Below are 13835 nucleotides of genomic sequence, written 5' to 3' on the forward strand. Positions count from 1 at the left end.
GAGAGGAGTTTATAATTAGTTAAATAAGTTCCCCAGATACCAGCACAATACAAAATGATTCTTTCTGTGACAGTCTGATATCAAATTCTTAGTAAAGAAGAAGAGACACCCCAGTTTTTAGCCGTGATCTGTATCATGTTATTATTCAAAATTCCTATTCGATTCTTAATATTTTTCAGATGCGGCAGCCAAAAAAGTTTGGAGCGAAGTGTGGGGCCTCGATACTTGTTGAACTATCTTAATAGAGGTGCTCTACAATTTAATTGTAGGCTTTCGTTTCAGAGGGGCTACAGCTCCTATTATCATACCTTATGTCTTAGAAACTGAACTAATAATTTTTGGATCACTAGGCCAGTTGCTGAAGTTATCAAGGCAATGTTGCGCTATTGATTCCAGTTTTGATTTGCCGTTTACAATAAGAATAATGTCATCTGCATATGCTATGATAGAAGAATTAGGTGTATTTTTGAACTCTTGCAGTAATGAATTTGCGACCACTGTCCATAAGACAGGACCTAAACATGAGCCCTGGGGGCATCCTCGATGCAATTCTTGTGTAACATTTACAGAAACTACTAAGAACGTAAAACAAGACGCATCTAAAGAGAGAGCTATCCTTGATATCTCAATTCACACGGAACTAACAACTCGCAACAGCAATAACTGAGCAACTGAGAGCAGATGCTCTCCCTTCGCCCTTAAATAGTTATCAACCGAAATATTTCTAGTACTTGATGCTTCTTGAAATTACTGGAAAACAATACAAGGATGGAATGATGGTTACAGCTTACATAGTGTTCAATTACGTTTATTCAGTTTCAATACATATTACGGTGATACAGGAACCGGACCAATATGTCGCCAAATGATCGCCAAGTTTGGGGACTTTTTGAGATTTCTCGCCAAGTTTGACGACAAAATAAACCGTCAGCTCGACGATACCTTGCCAAATTACCGAGATACCCATTTACTCAATGTTAAATGCACTTGCCCCTGTATTCTTACTTTTCCGGCTTAGCTTCTCTTCACAATTTTTTTTTTTTTTTTTGTTACAAAATAAATACAAAAATTTTACTTATTATTCTATTAAAATTACCGATTTAAATAAAATATTCATAAAAATATATTTCTATGCTCCAAAATTAGTTTTCATTTGTGTTGCAAGCCAAGCAATTTTCATTAATTTTTTCTTTCAGCGTATCAAATTGTTTTATTACGGTTATTGATGTCACTAATTTATTTTAATCTAATTTTATACCCATTAATTAACAAAATGGCTTCATGGAATTAAATCCTATTGCAATGCATTACTCACTAATTCTCATTAATGTTTCTTGGATTATTTATCCATTTTATCACTTTTTTATAGTAATGCTAAAAGGTATTTGCATTGATCCAATTTATTCAATTTATATGTTTTCTTACTCTTATTTTTAAGTGCTTTACAAGGTTGTTTGCTATTTATTTATTCTTTGCACATTTCCGCATATAAAGCTTATTATCTAGTTTTCGTTAGCCTATAGTCGGTTACTATTTGCATTCTAATATCTGCAATATATTTTATTTTGCTTTCCCATAAGTATTTCTTAGGAAAATAAATTGTATTACTTTTCATATTGTCAGAATATTTATTCTTTTCAATTTATTATATTATTCGCTGTTCTGTAATAAAACTGCTTGACTTCTTTGTTTAAAAGTGTTTTTTTTTGGGGGGGAGGATACATTTCTGACTCATTTCCTCTAATTTGCAAATAGTTATTTACTAATATTGATAAATATACTTTCATCTATAATTGTTCATAAATATTTGCCATCCATATTTGTTCAACTTGCTACATGTTTTTTGTTTTGATAATTCTGGTATGGCTGCACACCAAATATTGACATTTATTACTTCATAAGTTTTCGTTCTAAGTTCACAAAATATATTAAACTCAATGAGACTGAAGCGCAAAAGATTTTGGAAAAGTATTTAAAATATTATTAAATTTATAAATATTCTTATCAGTGTTTCATTTCTTTCTCACTTCTATATTTCTACATTCATGCTTTTAAAAATACTTTCTTCAATACTGTAAAACGTGTAATATACGAAAACATTCTATGTAAACTAGGAAATCATGTGGCTTAAAAATGAGTCAAAATAGTGCCTTATGAAATGTAAATTCCAATGCTTGTTTTTCATTTTATTTCTTAATTGTCAAATCGTATGTTAGATAAAATATATGTCAAACAGGAATCTCAATATATAGAATTTGGAGATTTTATGAACTTGTGAATTATACACAGTTCATATATAATTAATTTATTTGGAAAGACTTTCATTCACTTTGACTTATATTGACTCAAGAACTTCATGAAAACTTTCTCAATCAAGAATTAATAAAGTCCATAAATCTTGAGGACCACAGACTGAACATCCAGACATCTTATTATCATTATAAGTAACATACCCATTAGAAACTTCTCTACAAAGCAAAAATGTTAGCTAAAAGAACTGCAATGTTTCATAGAACAATTGCTATAATTTTGATGTTTAATAGTTATTGATTAAGATTTAAGTCATTTATTTATTCAAGTGATTCAAATGCTTTAATTTCTCAAATTTTCCTAACTCTAATAAATCTTTCTTAGAAAGAATTAAATCTGGATTGCATTTGTTTGCACTCAACTGAGAAGAATTTAAGGAAATTTATGACTTGTAAGCTTTTAAATTTCGTAATACGTTGTAATTTACTGCTGGATATAATATTCATTAGCTAAGTTCCGTACAATGAATTTTTATTAACGAGATGCCATCATTATGTACGGTTGTAATTCGGAAATGTAATGCGAAACTATAGTCCGATAAATAAAACTGATAAATGTGCTAAAAATTTCAATGCTATGTATATTCATATATCGTGAACTAGATATCCGCATCTGATATTACTAATAAATTAATAGATTTTTCATAATAAATGCTGTCTATTTTGATGGTCTGTAAGCTAACGATTTCAAAAATTTGTGTTTCTTATTGTCGTTTTTTTATTTCCTATTGTGATGAGATGTAAATTTAGCAAATGTATATCATCACTGCCTGAAGATGGTGGATTAATAAAATAGCATTCTAATTGTAAATTTTTGCTTCATACCAAAATTTATGTTAAGCTCATCACCCTTCTCTATATATTTTGCATGTAAATATATTTGTGAATGCAAATATATTTGTGAATAGAAATATATTTGTGAATGCAAATAGTCAACAATAAAGAGCATAAAATAAATATATTTCATACATATTTTGAGATCTATTTTTGGTAGATGATACCATCTTAATAACCCTCGTAAACAAGAGCCAGTCCTTTTTTTTGTTCTAAACATTTCGTCAGAAATCAAGAAAAAATCACTTAGAAATGCAAGGTAAAATCGCATTATTGGGGTGCAACCAAAGATGCACTAAATTAACATACTAAATGCGCGGAATATTCTCCCACGGAAAATTTAACAAATAAGGAAGTCTGTCGAAGTGCAAAAAGATAAAAAGTTCCATTGCTAGTGGAGTCTCTTCTCATAGGCGAGAAGAGCAGTTTTAGGACTTCTTGTACTACATATTATTTTATTTATTTGAAGATATGTTAACATTTATTATTTTGATTTCTAATGTAAGAAAATTCTTTTATGTTATTTAAAAAAAAATTTAAAATATTATTTTAGACATATTAAGAGACGTTTATGTTTTTGACATATAACTAGATTACTTACTGATAATATCATTTTCTGTGCTAAAATATAATTCCGTCCATGCTTTGAATTAAATATTTTATTGTTTTATCCCCTGTTGGTCATCTTTCAAACACATAGCTATTAAAAGTATTCAAACTTCTACTTTCATCTATAAATTTTCAGTTATAATTTTCATCCATATTTATTTATCTTGCTCCATTTTTCACAGATTTCACAAGTTATGTAGGTATGAAATACACGGCTCTTAATCTTATTCTGAAATGTTTTACTAATAACGCTTTTTACCACATTATTTCAGGTTTAAATTGTTCACTTGAAGTGTCTAATAATAGTTGATTGCCTTTAATCCACTGCTTCCTTCCCCAATGTGAAGATGCATGATATACATTAAATTAACTTAAAAAGTCAGAATTGTTTTTGATGCATCTTCTAGTGCAATGAACTCTGCATCCCTTAATGACTGCCTGAAACACTCACCAAACTTAATGCCAGATTAATTAGCTTTAGTTTTACAATGAAAATGAAAAGTGTCGCTTTGGAGCTGATTTGGAAAGTGCATTCTTGCAGATATCAACAGCACTGGAAGACAGAGATGCTTTTAGATTTCTGTGCTTTAAGAATGATGCGAACATAGAACCAGAAATGCTACGAATGAAGCTCCTTAGTTAGCTTTAACTAAGGTTAAGTCTATTTTTGCTAAATATAACATTGAAACATAATCTAAACAAGCAAGAAATCGATTACCAACTGCGTTCCGAATTCTAAGTAACAAATTATATGTTGATGATCTTAACCATAGTTAAAAAGATGAAGAATCGGCTTTTGAAGTACATGGACAGGTGGAGTTCGTTTTAAAAGAAGCCTGAGCATAAGGAAGTGGGGAATAAATATGCAGCTAAAATTAAAGATCGATTCATTGAGAAAATGGTTTCTGAAACTTCGCTCAATAAGATATTTGGATGTTGCTGGAGTTCTGAGGAAGATTGTATAATCATTGATAACGAAAAGCCATGAATATAAAGAATGCATATGGAGTAAAATTATCGAAAAGAGGTGTGATAAGAACTGTTGGAAAGCTGTTTGACCCAACAGGACTTATTTCTTAGTTCACACAGTTTTTTAATTCTGTGGGTGTGCCCAAAGTGGGCACACTGATTGAATAGAGCTTCGAAAAGAGGGCTGAAACGAGCATTGTTGTCAATGAACTGACCAATGAGATGCGGAGAAACAAATAATACAGACTCTCAGTTGTCCTAGAGTATCGGTGAGCCCGGTCTGAGCACGCCTAGGGTTCGCCGTTTGATTTTCAAGGTAAAAATTTAAAACTAATATAGAATAAGGAAATTAGCACACAGCCAAAAATAACATAGAAATTTCTTTTCAAAAAATTCCTTTTATACCCAAAAAAAAAAAAAAAATCTGGAAGATTTCTTTGAAAAATGAGGGTCTTAAAAAACTAATCATGGCTAAATTATATTGACTGGTTTGTGTTAAGCTGCCATCTACTTATAAATAAATAAGGTTCAGAGTAACCTATAGTAACCTATAAATCCTTTTTCATTCAATTTTTCTGGGCGTACAGAAGGAAAATTTTTGGTGTGTTCAGATCGGACACACTGTGCCGCAAAGGGTTAAGGAATCAGGCTAACGTCTAATGTTGATTTGTTTGTTTGTGAAATTTATTCTAAATTATTTTACCTTCAGAGACTGAAGTTTCAATAATTTTTTACTAATCATTAATTTATTATTCAGTTCCAGTTTCGGTGCAATATGTCACAAAACGTTTCATCTCTTGTTTCAAGAGGGTCATTTTGCATGCCTGGTGCTCTAAATAAAATCTTCCCATATTTCGAGCTGTTAACATTATTGCGCTGTTAGTTTATTGTATTTCGCTGTTTGCTTTGTTTGTATATTCATGATTAACAAAGTTTAAAACCTGCAAAATTATACATGAACAAGCAAAAATGAAGAGTACAGGTTTCTCGTATATTAATCGCCAGACCAAAGGACAAATGCATTAAGTTGTAATTGAGATTTATGTTCCTAATCGAATGATACTGATACTCATAAAATTGAGATGCCTTTTGTAAAATGAAATCGAGAGTACATTTCTATAGATCTTCATCTATCCAATCTTTGGATAGATGAAGTTTAACCTTTATTTACCCGAGGGCTATCAAACTTTACTATAGGAAAGTGAGAGCCACGCAGATATTAAAGGAAGAATATGAATTACACATAACATGCTTGTGTAATATATCACTTTATTCTAGAGTCTAGAAATCAATGTAATGTTTGGCACTGCGTTTCTGATACAAGTTTATCAATCCCCACTGTAACGCTACTAAGGGCTCGATTAGCTCGATTCCAATGAAGCACTTTCAGTACGATTTCTCGTACTTTATTTCATATTTTTGAGACCAGAAAAAGCACTTTCACACACATATGTACTATCAAACATCAATAAATCTGCAGAAAGAATTTTAGCAGGTTGTGAAAACATTGTTTTGAAATCAAATTCCAGAAAGTTTCCAAGACATCACCCTTTTAGTCTGTTAGAATGGGTCTGCATGAAGATCACATATTTTATTTGAACATTGCAGATCACTTCATTCTCCATGGAGGTTTTTCATAGTGCAAGTACAGTTTCAGACAGTCAAAATCCTGAAATCTCTTCTGGAACTCTTTCTTGGTATCAATTATTATTTCATGAAACATAATAAATCTATGCCATTTTCTTCTTCTTTCAACTGCTAACATGATGGGAAGTATGCTACATGAACTGACGTCAATGCAATTTGCATTACATCCAGTCTTTTGCGGGAACTCTCGATGTGTCCATAAAACTGGGACAAATTTTGTTTCCTACCTTATATTTTTAGATTTAAGATGGGTGTTAAATCTGTTGGAAAGCAAAAATATTTAAAAACTGAATTTCTAGTTTTTCTTATTATTCATGCTCAATGTTTACTTTTTTGAGAAAAGTAAGAATTTCATTCCTCACCCCCCCCAAAAAAATGTCGCAGACAATTTCTAGCACTTAGCCAGCGCTATTCACAGTGTAATGCAATGTCAGCACACTCAGCTTCAAAATGGTCTAGGAATGCAATAAATACAATATGTCTCTGGCTTTATTAGTTATACACATTTACAAAAATTTACATTTTCTTACTAAATGTTATAAATTTTTCACGCATAGCCTCCTGGTTGATAATGCAGTGGAAAAACAAGCAATGTATATCTTTTTCTTTACACAGTGCTACTAACAACGTTATATGAATAAACATTGCTTTATCTCCATCTGTTGCTATGGCAGATTAGTTCCCCAAACACACATATTTAGAAATGACCATTATGTAGTGCGTTGATTATGACAGTACCTTTGATGTTTTTTTCTACTGATTTTATTTTCAACAGTTCTTCATGAATTTCATATTCTTCGTTTGTGTTTTGACGAAGATAAGGAGCTTGCTAATGTCAGCTACGTCTGTGCTGTAATCTAGAGTCAAATGGTTGCTGAAGGATATTCTTAAGTAAGTCTTCTGTCTAGTTAGTCTCATCTTCAAATCATTAAACACACAATTACTGGCACTTCGCTGTTATTGGTCTTATTTTAATTTACGCAAGCTGGTATATCACATTATACTCCTTCGAAACACTTAAGACTTGAGAACAACTAATGCACCGTGGTTTTCCTTTATGTCTAACAAAACAGTTACTTTCCTGCCACTTGGTCTGAAGTTTTTGTTTCTCGTCTTTAACATGTCATTTATTTAGTTCCACAATTTTAGGTAGTCCTGAATGAAAGTGAAAATCGAAGCATGCGTGCCACGAACCATAACGGTCAAAGAGTGAAGCTTATTATTAAGGTGACTGATATAGGATAAATGAAGATTTGTAAGGTGGTGCCATCATTGTGAGTGAAACAAACTGCCATCTGATTGACAACGATTTCAATACCAGATGTGTCCCGCTAACTCTGCTTTTTTGTATTTCCTGTATGTAGTGAAGCGAGAAGTAAATAATGTTTAGCATTGGTCACTCTATCTTGAATTGCTCTTGGTAATACTATTAATGATATTTGCTTGAATTTTACTGAAATTCGCAAGCTAATTCGCATCCTGACGACTGTTTCACACAGCCTCTTTTCCCAAAATACGATTTGTTTGGTTATCATTATTTAAACCTGTAAGAATACGATTTTTTCAAAAATTTTAATTAATACTTTTTATCCAGTAAAAAGGGCAAGTGCCAACAAAAGTGAATAAGGTTTAATTGATTATGGCAATGCATATTAGAGTCACCTGCCTAAGCGGAGGGATGTTTTTGGAGGACATTGTAAGAGAAACAGGTTGTTACACATGGGAAAAATACACGTTACTCATGGAGAAAATCCAGGAAACGCCCATGCAGCCAGCCCGTTAGCCTCGAAACGAACTTAGGTCAGAACTACCAGTGTTTAGCGATTTTACTACCGCTGGTGGGCCCTCAAAAAAGGAATAACAAAGTTGCAAGGTAGACGACACGGACCTATGTTATGCTTATCTATTTCTCACTATTTATGTCATAAATTATCCCATCAATAACCGACTAGATAAACATTTCAACACCTATAATTCACCTCGGGTTCGAGTTCTGAAGAACCCGATGGCTGCGTTTGTGTTTTCCTAGTTTTCTACATATTTCACATAAACGTGCTTTAATACATCTTAGAAACTGCTGCAGAGCGCCATCTCTCTTTAGCTAGACAACCCTTTTGTACTTTGCCATGCTCAAACTAACAATCTATAAAAATCACAGCGCATTTTCTCTTGTATTTGTACAATATGCTTAATATTTAAAAAATTCGTTTAATTCTGACCTGATTAATGCAAAATACCTTTAAGATATAAAATGATGCAGTCTAGTTTAAAAGCAAATTGATAAACGTAAAATTATGTCGAAATTTAGGTAAAATCTGGTCAAATTTAAAATTTTCCATACATTTATACACAACACGTTTAATATTTATTCTTTTAGGAATACATTTATAAGAATGAAAACTAATCACGGCGTCTTTAAAGGGAATTATTCCATATATTTAAAAAATTATTTCATAAACATATTCCTAAATGCGACCGCAAAATAACATAATTCACACTTATGTATTTGTGCAGAGAAAACTAGCGCTTGTAGAAATTCAGATAAAAATCAGCTATTTGTATCTGAATAATTAATCGAAAAGGGTTTATTATATGTAAGATTACTTAAGTGAAACTATTCCCTAGCATAGCTTGAATTTATTCATAATTTCTCATGATTTAATAAAACGAATTCTAGACGAATAACATGTCTCAATACAAGATAAACACGATACAGAAGAAAGTTAAAATGTATTAGAAGTCACCCGGATGCTGTTACACTGTTTCAGCACGCAGGCACGTCATCAGTTTATACGCGGCATTTAAAATTGTTGTCTTTTCAAGGTACCCATAACTTTGAGTAAATTAATTTCGCATAGCATTAACGTCACGTTATTACGGCATTATCTCTAACGACTCGCTTCCGTCTAACTACTTAATAATTAATTGCAGTTTATTCAGACGCGAATTAACTTAATAAGGAAGATCGGGCGTGAAATTGCCTCTCATTACGCGGCTATGTCAACGAATAATACTCGTATACCTAATTGAGTTAAGGCGGGACGTTACAAGAGAAAGGGCGGAAAGAGAGAATTTCAAGTTGTTCGAGAGCAAACATTCAACCCCCCGACAAAAATGAAAATCCTGAAAGGATCTGGATATGACGTGGGAGGTGTTTTGATATTTTCATTTTTTCTCTTTTTCCTTAGACTCCGAAGTCTGGCGTGAGCGTAATGTCAACATTGACAGTGGACAGTGAGAATATTCCGCAGAGACTAAGAAGGTCCAAGAGATTCTCCAGCTTCTTTTGCATTTATCGGGATCAACTACATTGGCGAAATTCGGTTTCATAGAAACTGTAGGGATATAGAAAACTGCAAATATTGTCAGAAAACATTGGGTTCTTTTTGAAATATTTACAGATTGTATAAAATATAAACCGGTATGAAATGGAAGAATGTCAAATAGGAACGTTTAACATCAGGAACGAATTTGAATTAATAGGACCAGTATAAAATTATAGATTTTTTCTCTATAAAGACTTTAAGTTGTAAAAATTAAGTTGTAAAAATGATTTAAAATGCACAATACAAGATACCATACAAATGATACAATTTTTGGGTATATGTTTTTAAAGGTATCTGATAAATGTTGAAGACCCTAAATTATGCAATACTTCTCAGATTTTCCGTTAGAAAAATTTAAAAAAATTCTAATACGAAAATATGCAAATATAATTAAAGATTCTTTAGGTAACATTTTGAAGATGCGGTTTTAAGTATTTCATGCATGCTGACGTCTGGTGTTCACCCAAAATTTTCTAGTAAACCGCATCTTTATATAATTTAGGTATTTTTGATACGTGGATGATGTATAAGTAGTTATAATCAATTCCAAGCTTCTTTCAGTATTAGACAAAATATAGATTTCATTGCAAATGAAAATTTTTAAAACAGTTGCAGATAAACGAGTATAAGAAGTACATCGGTGTCTTTTAGGTTATTTTAAGTGCATCTGAAAAAAAAAGGAATAGGAGGCTTTCGAAATTTGACAGTAGCAACCCGAGAGAAGAATTGCTACTTATCGAATATGAAATTCGCGTGAAAATTAGTTAATTTTACTTTCTGGTTGGCCAAGTTTCGAGTTCCAAATTTGGTACTCGTTGTTTCCTGAAGCATTATGTAAATATTCGCATTAATAGCACTATGCAAAAATCATACGACGTGGATTAATTTGAAATGCTGAAGTCTAAAGAGATTTATTATAAAAAATTACTACTTTTGGTACAAAATGAGGCATATTAAAATAGAAAAGGCAAAAGATTATTGGAAATGAAATTTAGAATTTTGCTTTATATATGTGTCATCTTATACATCCATTCCTTCAAAGAAAAAAAAAGGCTTAGAGGTAAAAAAAGTCTCATTATAGAAAACATGTTGAGGTAGTAAATAATGAAGAGAAATATAATATGGAGAGTATAAATCATTTACTTTGAAATAAATAATAATTTTTAAATTATTGCTAAATATAAATTTTTAATATTATAAGTATGCAAATAAGTACAATATTTTAGATTCCTATTGATATTTTTGTCCTCAGTCCAGTTTGAAGAAGTTCTGGTTTTTGCGCAGTCCAAACATTCAAAAGTATTCTTGAGAGAAGCGTTTTATACTCTTTCTTTTATTACAAAATAGCAAAATTTAAACGTTTTCGCATGTCAGGTTATTTGAATACATCATAAAAAATTTTAAAAATCTGATGTGTACACCACATGACTTACTTGTACGGAATATTAAATTATACGCATTTTTTCTTGCATTTCATTTAAACTTATTAGATTGAATTAAACGTACTTCGGCGACAGCGCATAAACCACAATAGAATAAATGCATTCTTTAAAATTCACTTTGTTTACCATAGCGACACACTGGCGCTAGGTTTACTTAACAGTATTATATTTCGTTCATATTATAACTCAGAATGCACAAAATTTATATCATTTAAAGAATTATCTAATCGTTGCCACATGTTCTATTCAAATACTATAATAAAGCTAGAAGTATGTATAAAAGAAATTAAGCAAACAAAACAAAACATAAACAGTTTTTCACAGACGATTGAGTATTTCTCATTCAATTAATTTAGTTTTCACTTCGCGACAAGGCAAAAATACATAAAAACTCAAAATATCTGTATTAAAAATTACGAAGTAAATCTTAAACGCTTATTTCCTCAAAAAAATTCCAGAAAGGATTAAGCATGATTTAAATAATAAATGAAGGCGTTATCTTTGTTGTTGCGAAGCTAAGTTTCTCAAGATTGGCAACAGATCCGCTATCCTGCTGTTTCAAATATAAACAAGAGCAATGGCCGCCCTTAAAAACATTATTAGGCTTAGCGGCACTTAAACAATTTTAAAATTGTTGATAATTGTAAAAATATTGCATACAGATTTACTAAAGGCATAAAAACCTTAACCGGAAGATATGAACAACATAACTCAATCATTTTTAAAACAAAAAATGTACAATTTACAAACATACAAGAGTAAAGAAACTGAGGGTGCTACTTTGGTAGACGGTTGCACGGATTTTGGCGACCTTTTGGCGATTTGCCTTTTGGCGAGTAATACAATTTATGGTATACCCATTGCTGGATAAGCTATTTATGGTAACCGATACTTTGTTGTCATTTAATTAAAAAAATAATGCGTTTTATTATGCATAACTTCCGTGTTTTAAATATTATTTATGGCTTCTAAATATTAAAAATCAATTTAATTTTACATTTTTATTTGAAATAAAAATTTGGTTGTTTGTAATATTTTATATAATTTTATGTTGTGGATGATGTAATCAATGACGTCACCTTATTTAAAAAGTAATTGGTTTTATTAATATCTATAAATTTAATCTAATGTTTTAAACATTATTTATGGCTGTTAAATATTAAAATAAAATTTAATTTTGCATTTGTTTTAAAAATGATTTTATTATGAATGATTATTTAAATAATTTTAATTCTATGCGTGATGTAATCAGCTCCCTGATTGGTTACTGAATATTTGTGCATTACCGCGCCATTTTAAAATTTTATTATTCATCTCTTCGAATTCCTCGGATTTCAAATGGAATGGATATCTCCGTTTCGAAGACGAATGTTGTTATTGGTAATTACCAAGAATTATTGGTATTGGAATAAAAAAATTGCCCTTTGAGACTTTATTTTGGCCAACATGTCTTTCCTAATCAAAGATTTATTTATAAATTGTTAATAGCGTCAGAGGAAATTTTGGAGGAAACCTCGCTAATTGCTTCTTCAATGATTATATTTGGATAACAGATGAAGATGGTTAAAAGATCCGATTCAATTATGATTTCGATTTTTTTGTGGTACTTATCAATAAACAAGAGGTTAAATTACTCAAAAAATGTAAGTACATATTTTTCTTTTATTTTATAATTGTATACTTCAATTTCTGTTAAAAAAATTAATACACTATTTTGAAAAATTGCTGAGATTATTATTGTCACATATGTTTTAATGTTAATTATATTTTATATAACGTATTTTAAAGTATTTGAATTTAATAATATTCTAATTCTTTTAAATGTTGGTAGGATGGTTTTTAATTCGATATTCAATTTCAGTAATATTTTAATCTAATTAAACGTTGGCACAATGTTTTTATAGCGGTGTTTTTATTCTCTTTTTTGCTATATGAAAGTAATAATAGCCTTACTTTAGTACTTTATACTCATAGTAAATGTATTTACTTACACTTGCCTGCCATCTTAAAAAAAGACATTTTCAACAAAAAATTAATCCATTACTTTTAACGATATTTATTTATTTATTTATTTATTTTTTAAGTTTCGAATCCTTTACTATGCGTAAAAACAGCGTTTTTCAAGATGGCTGACGATTGTTAAAATCGCGCCAACATTTGCGCCAACGTAAATCGCTAAAAATCCGTGCAACCGTCTACCAAAGTAGCACCAAACTGAGATCACTGAGCCGGGTAACTGAGTGGATATATATATATAAATATGGTACTTTTCCGTTTCGCCGGCACAAATCTCGCCAAGAAGACTTTATTGGCGACAACATACAGTATACACATAAAAAATATTTAAAAAATGTTAGTTCTAAGAATTCTTTTAAAAAACGAAGGCATAAACATTTAAATATCGCTTAAAACTTTATAAAAAGCCAAAAAATAAAGACAAATAAATTTGTAAAAAGACATTAATTTAAGAATTTACTATGCTGGTTCAACATCCTGATTCGCCGGTTTGGATCACGTGACCCCAAGTGATCTCATCTCACGTAAACTACGTTACAAAAATATAATTCTCTCAGTTATTATCTAAATTAATTTCAAGTTAAATCTTAATTTGGAACACAAGTTTAAATGCAAGAAATATTTCAATTCTTACGAACAGCTTACTCAGAAATTATGTAAAACTGTAGTGCTTTACTTCGCTA

Source organism: Stegodyphus dumicola, chromosome 5 (genome assembly GCF_044657685.1).
Source record: "Stegodyphus dumicola isolate Sdum_Otavi_A_Nest chromosome 5, ASM4465768v1".
In the NCBI taxonomy this organism is placed as follows: Eukaryota; Metazoa; Arthropoda; class Arachnida; order Araneae; family Eresidae; genus Stegodyphus; species Stegodyphus dumicola.